This window comes from Oncorhynchus tshawytscha, linkage group LG18 (assembly GCF_018296145.1).
Source record: "Oncorhynchus tshawytscha isolate Ot180627B linkage group LG18, Otsh_v2.0, whole genome shotgun sequence".
Lineage (NCBI taxonomy): Eukaryota > Metazoa > Chordata > Actinopteri > Salmoniformes > Salmonidae > Oncorhynchus > Oncorhynchus tshawytscha.
Window position 1 is genome coordinate 11,175,121 of NC_056446.1, and position 12,754 is coordinate 11,187,874.

The window sequence follows — 12,754 nt, forward strand, 5'->3', positions numbered from 1 at the left end:
CTGGTCAGGCTCAAAAGGGCACACCATCCACCGCTCCCAAGTATATTACTTGCCAATGTCCAATCTCTAGATAGCAAGGTGGATGAAATTAGGGCACGAGTTGTCTTCCAGAGAGACATCAGAGATTGTAACATTCTCTGTTTCACAGAAAGACCCTGGGTCTCGACCCCGTCCTGTGCAACTGGGTCCCGCCCCCAGGCAGTGACGGTAAGAAACAACATCTCCACTCCGCTGATCCTCAACACACGCCCCACAAGTGTGTGTTCTCAGCACTCTCCTGTACTCCATGACTGCATGGCCATGCACACTTCCAACTCAATCATCAAGTTTGCAGACGACACTACAGTGGTAGGCTTGATTACCAACAACGACAAGACGGCCTACAGGGAGGAGGTGAGAGCCCTCGGAGTGTGGTGTCAGGAAAATAACTTCTCACTCAACGTCAACAAAACAAAGGAGATGATCGTGGACTGTCGTGGCAGAATCAGAATTCTTTAGGTAACATTTATATATAAGATGTTTTATTCATTTTCATAAGCATGCTTATGTGGGAAAAATTACTTGGGCCCAGAGAGGGGAGAGGTCGGGTTAGTCTTATCTGTGAATGTGTCTGTAAACTATTCCTAAACCATGTGAAGGGATGGTGAGATTAATGGGGAACCAGTTAGGTGGCTCCACAATGTCTGTGTGCCAGTCACGTCTCTCTGTGATCTTGTCCACGAGGGGGTGTATTTGATATATGCCATTGGATGAGGTAATGTTTTTGGTCCTAAGTGGTACCAAGAACGAGATAGGAACTTAGTTTAGCAGACGAAACTGAACGATAATTTATAGCTGTCTGGCTATGTGTGTCTTTGCTATAAAGGTTCTCAGTTGCCAATATGTAAGCACTCTCAGAGAATTAATTTATAGACACTGAATTTGTCTGAGAGTCACAGGGCTATGGTTGAAGCTCATATAATTAAAGATGGACTTTATGATAACTCTGACTTGTGTGTGGTTTGCTCTCTCATGATTTGGTAATACAGGAAATTTCCACGACAGGACTTCAGGAAACAGCAGAGGGAGCACCCTCCCATCCACATCGACGGGACAGTAGTGGAGAAGGTGGAAAGTTTTAAGTTTCTCGGCGTACACATCACGGACAAACTGAAATGGTCCACCCACACAGACAGCGTGGTGAACAAGGCGCAACAACGCCTCTTCAACCTCAGGTGGCTGAAGAAATTTGGCTTGTCACCTACAACACTCACAAACCTTTACAGATGCACAATCGAGAGCATCCTGTCGGGCTGTATCACCGCCTGGTACAGCAATTGCACCGCCCTCAACCGCAAGGCTCTCCTCAGAGCCTTGTGCGTCTGCACAACGCATTATCGGAGGCAAACTACCTCCCTCCAGGACACCTACATCACCCGATGTCACAGGAAGGCCAAAAAGATCAACCACCCGAGCCACTGCCTGTTCACCCCGCTATCATCCAGAAGGCGAGGTCAGTACAGGTACATCAAAGCTGGGACCGAGAGACTGAAAAACAGCTTCTATCTCAAGGCCATCAGACTGTTAAACAGCCCTCACTAACATAGAGAGGCTGCTGTCAACATACAGACTCAAATCTCTGGCCACTTAATACATGGACTTAATAAAGGTATCCCTAGTCACCTTAAATAACGCCACTTTAATAATGTTTACATATCCTACATTACCCATCTCATATGTATATACTGTTCTATACCATCTACTGAATCTAGCCTATGCCTATCATTAGTTACTTTAAATAACACCCCTTTAATCATGTTTACATATCCTACATCACTCATCTCATATGTATATACTGCTCTATACCATCTACCTACATCTTGCTTATGCTGCACGGCCATCACTCATCCATATATTTATATGTACATATTCTTAATCATCCCTTACATTTGTCTGGATCAGGTAGTTGTTGTGAATTTGTTAGATTACTTGTTAGATATTACTGCATGGTTGGAACTAGAAGAACAAGCGTTTTGCTACACTCGCATTAACATCTGCTAACCATGTGTATGTGACCAATACATTTTTTTGATGTGTGACTGTTATCTGCATCATTGATTCTGTCACATTGATCCTATTCCAATCCTCTGCTCTATTTTTCCCTTTCTGAGCCTGAAACACAAAACAACTGTGTTATTGTTAGTTCACAGCTTTAGCAAACAGCCCAGAAAAATGACCCAGTATCTGTCCAGCAAAATGACCCACCGACTGGCCTTCAGCATGACATATCAACTAGCCAGCAACAGGACATCAAATCAGCCATCTCCCTACTGTGCGCTCGAAGTGGAGGTCTCATATTGTGCAGGTCTTTGCTTAATGTTAATGATATAAGTTCCTCAATTATGAATCATAATGCTTGTGTATGTGTGTGTGTGTGTGTGTGTGTGTGTGTGTGCGTCATCCTGAGCCCTTCTCCTGTCTTCCATACTCTCCTCCATACTGTTGTCATAGCCACTGCATCAGATAGCATAGCACGTATTCAACTTTTACATGATGATAATCAACGGCATCAATCAATGGCATTTGCATTACAAACATAATTGTTAGTCTAAATGTAATGTTGTTTAAGTACCCCAGTACCCGGCAATACATGGATGTGTGCACAGCGCTCAATCAAAAGTACCCCTTGTTGAGAGACCAGACAGGGAACGGATATGTAAGAATTATTCAGTTTTCCTACTCACACTAATTCACACTAATAACCTTTTTACACTATTTTGCCTACCCAGACCATAATGTGCTGGCTTGGATATTTTCTTCTCACATTGTTAAACCATCACATTTCCAGCAGCATAACAAGACCATCTCTAGTCTGCTCCTCTGACCTCAGTCCCAAAATCTGTCATGACATTTCTTCTCTCCACATTTGATTTTTTGAAGGAGTCAAGCCACGGCATGAGAAATAATAAATACAAAAAAAGAACATCAGCCGCTTGCTCGCGTTGCACAAGTACAGGAAATGCAGAAGAGGTTTGGTAGGCAAAAAAAAAAAGCCCCCGATGACACCAAAAGTGAATACCCGACCAAAATAGCCAACCAAAATAGCCACGGTAACTGCATACAAAAAATGGCCCGTATTCAGTGTGTCGAAGTCGCAGAGCTGATCACGGATCTGTTTTTAATATCAAATAAAATTGTATGGACAGGTGGGACCTGATTCTAGATCAGCACTCTGAGATGCTTTGTGAATACGGGACATTTTGCCTTTTTCTGTAGACTTTGATCCTGTTTGAGGCTGTATGTATCAATATTTGATCATATTAATATTAGATTTTCAGATTGAGGCTGGTGAGGATTCCTTCAGTCAGAAGTTACATGTTGAAAAGATGCAGGTGGAATGCCAAAAAAAGAGACAGAACAGAAGTTCTCTACAAAACAAAATGAAAAGGACTGAAAAATATCACTTTTTATGAAACAAAAAGGCGCCAAGAACATCTTAAAACAGTACCCAACACTCCGTTTGTCAGCCATTGTAAGCAGACAAAAAGTTGCAGAATCTCTACACACGGTGGTTATTTAAAAAAAATCTATGTTACTGCATGTAAAATGTACCCTTAACAGAATAGAGCCGTTCTAATTATATTGATTCTAATCTAGACTTTTTATTACACACCCTCCAAGTTAAGGTCTGATCACTGCAGCCATTTTGCTCCTCCCCTACTTCTTCAAAGAAGATCCAAGTGGGCTGTACGTCACAGACAGGGTATGTATTCCCCAGCAGACAAATAAATAAATGCAAAGTTAGTAGTACTGTGTAAGGTGTACTGGGCTCAGTTGATAACTTACTGTTTGAAATATGACTAGAGTAACTTTAATTTCATTTACTTTTTAATTTATTTGTACTTTTTACAGTGTGTAAAGTTCCCATCTCTGTAGAGAGGGATAAGGGAGAGCAGATTTTGTGATGTCAGCAAGTGAGATTTCTGTGACTTTTAAAGTCAATAAAATGAATTTGTGACTTTACAAGCTTGCCACTAAATGTTATTTGTATTATTATTGTTAATGTTATTATTATTATTCATAATAGAAAGCATGGGACATAAAAGGTTTCTAAAGGTTATTTTAGGGACCTTTTTAAAAGGTTCCTCAAGGAAAAGGTTCCTGGAAGCACCTTAATGTGTTCCGTCATTGTTGAACCCCTAAAGGTGCCTCCGGGAATCTTTTCTTTTTGGAGTGTGGTACTGCTTACATAGCTGTCTATAAAGATGCCATAATTGAGTGCATGGCTCTCTCGGCACATTTTAGAATGGAGACTAAACGCAACTTCTGCTATGTTCTGTAGAGACAGACTGCACTTTTACCTTGTGATGCAGTCTGACTGCAGAACATAGAAATGCGCGGAAATGTCAGCTATGTAGGTATAAGTATGGTGTCGTAAGGAACATTGCAGAAGTAGTGTGTTTAGTCTCAACTGTAAAACGTTGTGCTGACAAATAGTAGCCATGCACTTTGAGCTGTCATGGTACACGATAACGTCCAGCTGCAGGAGTACCAGCTCTGTGGTTCTGCTACCGCTAAATTACGGTCTCACTAATTAATATTGTAAAATAATTCCAGAAACGTGTCCTGTTTAAGCTGGTGGCAATATTGGAGGATAGGTGGAATCGCAAAGCCAGACGACTCAGCCTTTCATATCAGGAGGCTAGAAATTAGAGGAGCATCTGGAGCAAGAGGCCCAGCTAAACAATTCAGACGCCATGGTAATGTTTGATTTCTTTGAATTAAGACAACTAAAAATGGCGTGTCTACCACAAATTGAATATTGGTCACAATCAAGGCAGAGAGTACTGTATGATGTATCATCTTTGGTAGTTCATGAAATGGTACAACATTGTTTTGGTATAGATTATTCTTACCCTCAGATTGTGCTGCTGGGAGGGATGTAAAAGACTGCACCAACAAAATCCTGGACAGGTAGTTACTTGATCATCTAATCATCTAGTTTCCTGATCTTTTCTATTCATTTGAGGGTTAAAGCAAATAGCTGGTCCCTTCTGCACAGACCCTTATACAGTCAAGTAGGCTCATGCATTTGCAGTGTTATTATCTTACTCAAACGTGACTACTTCATACACTACTTCATACACCTTTTGCTCACACTCACTTATACCTAGTCATTGTTATTAAATTTGCTTGCTTGACATTTTTGGCTATTCTTGCTTGTATCCCATGAGTTTATTGTGTTTCAGGATATTCACAAATGGCCTGATGGCAAAATTGTATATGAAAGGGGAGGGGAAAACTGTTTAAGATACCCTTCTTAAACACCAACATCTGTTCCGTAGTGAACGTAACTACCACCATTTTCCATTGTTTTGTGAATTAATAATTAGCATTTGCTTTCTTTCTTAGCTTTGTACCTTGATACTGGTACGACGTGTTTCCTGAAGTTACCGTGACTTGAAATATAAACTGAAATGTGACGTGGAACTTTACCCCTAGAACTGTTGCATTAGAACCGTAGGCTCTATTACATCCTGCTCCTTTAGGGTATCAGTAATTCAAGCCATTGTTTTAGCATTTCTGCACTCATGAGTGCAGGTATGTGCACAGATAGAGGTCTACCCCTGCCCGAGTACCTGCCCCTTTGCCCTTCCAAGTGTCCTTTTGATTGGTGGTATACATATTCTTTTTTTGTATACCATTTGTGTTGTTGCCTCCAAGTCATCGTGACATCATCAGGTTTGCCACCCCCCATCCATACCCCGTCCGTTGTTCTGCTCTGCACGGAGCTGATCTGCGCCCAGTTTAGCCTTTTTCCCAGTCTGCCCTGTATGGAGATTACGCACCACACCCGGTATCTAAACATGCATGGCTTGAAATGTGGTAATGGTTGGCTGATGGCCTACATGCAGCAGCACGTCATAATTTATTTCGTAATAAAATTATAGCCCCGGGAAGGGTTCTGGAGTTGCTGCAGCACCCCTGATAAATTGGAATACATTTTCCAAAGTTATGGAATTACTGCTCTCTGTTCAGAAATAAATTAAATAATTCAGAATAGCCTACAACACCATGAGTAGGCCTTTAATTTAGCCACAGAGGATCAATAGCTTCTTTTTGAAAATAGCCTAGCTGTGGATTGTGTGTAGCCGAATAAAAAGCAGTGATCCACTATATGGATAGCCACGCTAGTTTCGCCCTCATGTCAGTGCTAGCAAGCAGGCTAGGCAGTGCTAGATATCAATCCAGTAGGACCTGGAAACTATAGTGAGTTTTGATTGGTCAGTCAAAGTTCTGCTTTCCCAACATTGGTCCCGACGTGTTCACACTCCCTCGCCCATGCTTGCTTTGCCCAACGGTCCCCTGCCCACTTCGCTTCCCTTCATTGAAGAGATGATTGTGGACAACAGGAAAAGAAGGACCCGAGCAAGCCCCCATTCTCATCGACAGGGCTGTAGTGGAGCAGGTTGAGAGCTTCAAGTTCCTTGGTATCCACATCACTAACAAACTAACATGGTCCAAACACACTAAGAGTTGTGAAGAGGGCATGACAAAGCCTATTCCCCCTCAGGAGACTGAAAAGATTTGGCATGGGTCCCCAGATCCTCAAAAGGTTCTACAGCTGCACCAGCTGCCTGGTATGGCAACTGCTCTGGCTCCAACCGCTAGGCACTACAGAGGGTAGTCCGTACGGCCTAGTACATCATTGGGGCCAAGCTTCCTGCCATCCAGGACCTCTATACCAGGTGTCAGAGGAAAGCCCTAAAAATTGTCAAAGACTCCAGCTACCCTAGTCATAGACTGTTCTCTCTGTACAGCATGGTAAGTGATACCAGAGCGCCAAGTCTAGGCCCAAAAGGCTTCCTAACAGCTTCTACCCCCAAGCCATAAGAGTCCTGAACAGCTAATCAAAGGGCAACCCAGACCCTTCTTTTACGCTGCTGCTACTCTCTGTTTATTATCTATGCATAGTCACTTTAACTCTACCGACATGTACACATTAGCTCAATTACCTCGACTAACCGATGCCCCCGCACATTGACTATGTACCGGTACCCCCTGTATATAGCCTCGCTATTGTTATTTTACTGCTGCTGTTTAATTATTTGTTACTTTTATTTTCAAATAACACTTATTTTTCTTAAAACTGCATTGTTGGTTAAGGGCTTGTAAGTAAACATTTCGCTGTAAGGTCTACCTACACCTGTGGATTCGGCACATGTGACAAATAAAGTTGGAAAGCAAATGGTTCTTGCTGAAAAGTGAATACTCTAATCAGTCTGTAGGCTACCAAAATATTTTATCTTCCAAATAGGCCTATTGAGCGAACATTGTTTTTGAAAGTAAAACAAGAGAGAGGCAGGCTTTTGGCAAAAGTTCATCACGGCCATCGCAGCGAGTAAACTGCTCATCATTGAGTGACTCAGTGAAACTGGACAGCTTTGGCCAAGCAAGTTAATGTTTTCATCATTTTTGGACCACTAAACAACTATTGATTTAGAACCACAGAGAGTTACTGCAAGTCGCAAAGGAAACAGCAGCTGTCTCCACTATTTGGGGGGAGCCTGACTTCCCTTGGCCTCGATGAATACACGCCACTGTGACAAATTCTCCAGTCATGTATAATGACGTAGAATTGCATGAAATACAAGGCCAAATCTTTCCCATACCCTAGGCTACAAAAAATAGTCCCCATGTGTGCAACTACTGCTCTATGCCACTACACAAATGCGATGATACGCATGAAATGCTTTATTACAAAGGTTAAAAGAAATGTCATCTCATGCATTCTAGCTAACTAGAGGATTTACATCAATCATCAACATCCATGATCAGCTGATAGCCCACCCTCTTTTCCCGATATCAGTCATGTCTTAAGGAGGCACGGTAACTAGCTTGCTTACAATTTGCGCTGAGTGAGTGTGTTGTTTCTGAAATAAATAGGTCTACCCAACAACAAAACATGTAGAACTGTCGCTACAGAGGCAGTTAGCATGTTATGAATTCCGAGATGTGAATTACTGTGCGGGTGTTGAGCACCAGCCCCCCCTGAAAGGTCTGTGCATGGCCATGCAATGGGGTATACTTTCCTGTTAATGTTGCAGGTGCAGTAAAGAAGTGGGATCTGAAGGCCCTTGACACACAAACATAAAGGGTGCCATAGCAGACCACTTAAAACATGCGCCAGCAAGAAGCGGGGGCGGTGGCTATAGAAAGGGATTTACATTGATCTTAGTGGCTGCTAAAAACGCACGTGATACTATATGCACACGTTTTAATGCAGGTCATTTTTTGAAGGTATCAACGACATGATTGTTTGTTATCGAATACTTTAAATACTTTCTGTTTATTTGAGCATTTTCAAATAAAGTGGCCAGAGACAACTACTTCTATTTTAACTATTTAGATTTTTTTTTTTTTACATTAAAAGGCTACTATTTGAAAGTATTTTCAAATGCTTAAATCGAAGTACATTATTTCAAATACCAACAGACCTCGGATCATATTTCTATTTGAAAATACTGTGTATTTGAGTATTTTCAAATGCTTGCCAATACATTCCAAGAGTATAGATAAAGAATGTTTAAATACTTACTTCCAAACGTAATTGAAATACCCTAAATCGTATTTGAACCAAGGTCTTTTATGTCTTCTAACTTTTCCTTCAGCACCTGAAATGCACGTGACCCTGAAATGCACGTGATGTCAAAGTCTGGAAAATACATTGAAAAGATGTCATTCAGGGGTACTTCAAGAGGAAGCAACAAGATTATATTGACCACAAACGATTTCTGTCAGACATCCTACCACCTCAGGCCAAAATGAAATGTTAACTTTCTCTAGCAGTACTCTTAGCTTCTCTCTCTTGTTATAAGGGGCCGATTGACTGCCTGAAGATTACATGTTCCCCTCTGCAGCATAGCACTGAGAAGATCCCCCAGCTGTAGAGACAATGGTGGCCAACAGAGGGCACAGTGTGTGCTACAGTATATAACAGTGATTAGAAGCTACAGTAAGTGATTCATGATTGCCTACATGTTGCTAACCAAATGGATGCATTGGACATGACAATTAAACTATCTTGGGATCTTTCCATTCAGCCCTGCCAGTATACTGTTTCCTCATGTGTATTCGCACCTATTGAATGTCACAGTAACGTCTGGAAAGAGTATTTAATGAGTTTGAGAGGTCTGAGTATCATTGTCCACACCTGATAACACATCACACATCAACAATATGTTATATTTATCACAGCAGAAACACCATGGAGGGAAACCAGATGCCCCCTGTCAGTCCCTTACTTCTTCCTTCGCCTGGGTTGATAAAATGCTCCAGATTAGATATACATTTTAGTAATTTAGCAGACACTCTTATCCAGTGATCATTTTTCACATGTTTTTTTCTCCACACTGGAACCCACAATCCTGACGTTTGCTCTACCAACTGAGCCACACGGGACAGGAGATTTATAGTGTGTCAACGCAGCAACCCTGCAGTTTAAATCCCAGAATGACCTTGGGGCATTTTATCATTAGAAATGAGCACTACGGGAGGAGAAACAAAGGCCATTTGTCTAGTACTGCAAGCAAGTTATGACTCGTTATGACTCATCTATACATATCAAAGATGGGGATGCCTTTTCAACTGGACAGACAGATAATGACTGTGTAATGAGATGACCTTCAACGTTCACCTTTGCAGTGATTAGCAATGTGACTGTTAGCATTAAGCCATTCTTCCATCCATTCCATCTGTCTAACTGTAGTAATTTAATTGCTGCCCTATGTCTCATCATCACCCGGAGGTAATCCAGCTATATTACTGTAGGCCTACATGAAATCATTTGATAATCGCATCATTAGATTCCTGTGCTGGTAAATGCATTTAGTGGTGATTTATGCTATATTTGGGCACATCAATGGGGAAAGCAATTGCACCATTTTGATTCTGACTCTGATAACCAGATTTGACATAGCCTACAGTATGCCCAAGATAGCACATTTGGTTCCTTGGAAGTTGAGGGAACGTATGTTTTTGGATTCCCATTGGTTCTGGGAAAGAAGCCGTATGTTTCCTAACTGTTAAAATTGAATGTTTTTTGGGAACATTCATTTTGAGGTTGCAGGGAGGTTCCGAGAACGTATTACTATGGTTCCCTGAACATTTTCCTGGGAGGTTTTATTAACGATCTGAGAACGGAAATTCTAGGTTATTTGAAGGTAATTAAAAAACATGCTGAGAACATGTTTCAATAAGACTTTTAATAACACTTCTAGCCTAGTTTGTGTTAACTGTTCTGAACTCCAAGCACAGAGAGGACACATGGAAATTAATTTGCTTAGGCGTTGTGGCACAGAGTCAGTGAGATTCAACCCTCTTATCTGCTGTTCTCTATACATGAAATTAGTCCACTGCACTACCAGGATGGAGCTAGCATGCCATGATTTTTTACTCATACAAAGCTGCTAATTGTTTCCTATTCAAACAACCACCGTTTTAAAGGAAACACCAGTGGCATGTATTCATGGATGCCAAAGGAAGCCAGGTTCCCCCCCAAAATTTATTTTGCCTGTCTGTGTTTCATAAATGTCCTTCAATTTGCAAGAGGCTGAATGTATCTCACTGGAGAAAGCACCCTTCCCCTCTGTCTCAGTATGTGTAGCCCATCTATCTGATGCTGTCTGGTCAAAAAGAGTATGACACTGTTGTCGCCCATAGCACTGAAGGCAAGGATAGCCAGCGACCATTTGGCCACCCAGGATAAAATAAATAAATAAAATAATAGCCAATCAGCATTAAGCTAAACTGAGTGAGCTAAGCTGTGAATGGTCCTGGCGCACAAACAAAAAGTGTCAAGGGAAGCAAGTATGGATTTGGCTTCACACCAAATCTGAAGCCAAACGTCATTGACAGAAAAAAAATTGAATTGTTGCATCTCGTTGTGTTATTGTCCTCCGGTGGCTAGCTGGCAGAGAGAATACAGTATACGGCATGTGTCCGAAAGTGATTGATTATCTATTTTATGTGTCACGTGTTTATGCCCATTTATGGACACCCTGTCCGGATGTTCTCACGCTATGGCCATCCTGTCCGGATGTTCTCACGCTATCGAGTGAGTGCTTTTGTAGCATGATAGTGCAGCTGTTTTGGATAAAGCATATGTTTTATGCAATAAAACTGTCCTGGTGACTGATGTGTTGTGACCTTGTTGAACTAAAAGAAAATGTGAAACAGTTGGGAAATTTTGTAGTGAACTTATGGATCTGCTGTTAAGGGAGCGTGTATATGAAAAAGTAATTTCCGGGGTAGGTATGCCTGAGTATAAGTAAGAGCTGTGAACACTACGAGTGACAAAAAACCTCAAGAGAGATAAACTACATAAATCATGGCTCCTAGACCAATTCTCAGTGTATTGTGTCCTTCATGTCATGAACACAATGACAAATCCATCGATGCAATTCTTTGTGATGCCCCTGATTGTTTTAATGGTGTGATGGATATGAGTGAAGGACATATGGGTTACATTTTCTAACCGGAAAATTAGGTGGCCTGGTGCATCGTTTCCCCTGAAAGGAAGTTAGGCTAGCAAGCAAGCATTTTAGCCAGGTGGCCTAGTACAACAAAACCAAACGGGTGTACTGTGTGACAGAGTCATAGACCGTTCAGGCAACAAAGAGTGGGATGCATTGGAGTTTCTCTAGAAGTAGGGTGAGTCTGCTTTTTTTTCTACTTGCACGCACACACATAAACAGGAATCAGTAATATGGAAAGCCATATCATATTTTGCTTATATTGTTTGGACTAAATCTTTTTTGGTATCTTTAAGTCACCATTTTAGAATAAGCATAGGTGATGCTGAAATATTGAAGTTGAAATGGTGCTGGGATAGTTGAGGCAGTGACTTGCAGTAACTTTCTGTGGTTCTAAATCAATAGTTGTTTAGTAGTCTGAAAATGTCGGAAACATTAACTTGGTTGACATTGCTGTTGATCATGTAACTGTTTGTTACATGTAATATGTTTTGTGGACTTCACCGGACAGATGATGCTCTCTGGTTTTGTGATGAAACAAAGGTGTGGTTGAATTTATTCTGCCCACTGTCTTATTGTCTCGGTTTAGGCCTATATATCACATTGTCAAGGCATGTGAACTAGCAGGTTATAAGAGCAAACAACGCAATTATCACAACACACAGGTTGTAATATGGCATTTTTTTCCTGGCTTAGCTTCCCCTTTTTTTTTAACCCCATGCACCGCTACCGGGAAACATGCACTCAACAAGATAGAGGGTAGAGAGAGTTTTGTTGATGCTGAAAATGGAATGTATATGTTTTTAATTAACATTCTTAGAACATTGTTTGAACGTTACTAATGTTTTTGTATGGAAGGTTTTCTTAATGTTCCGAGAACACGACTTTAAATAGAACCACGAGGGAACCTGCAGAAAACATTATGCTGAAATTCCCAAAGAAGAACATTGTTTCTTAATGTCCTCTGAACGTTCTGAGAACATGACTTTAAATAGAACCACGAGGAAACCTGCAGAAAACAATATGCTGGCGTATTGACATTCCCATCACTCATTTCTTTACCTTTGAAATTCTTCAACATATGAGCACCTCATTTTGAGGACTCAAGTATTATCATCTTAATCCAGAAACATTTAGGCGAACCACCTGTGAGTCAAAATTCTGTCTACATTTGTTGCTGAGAAATGTGTAGTAGTATTCACACAATATTCTGCACACAACAGTATTTGTAATCCCCATCT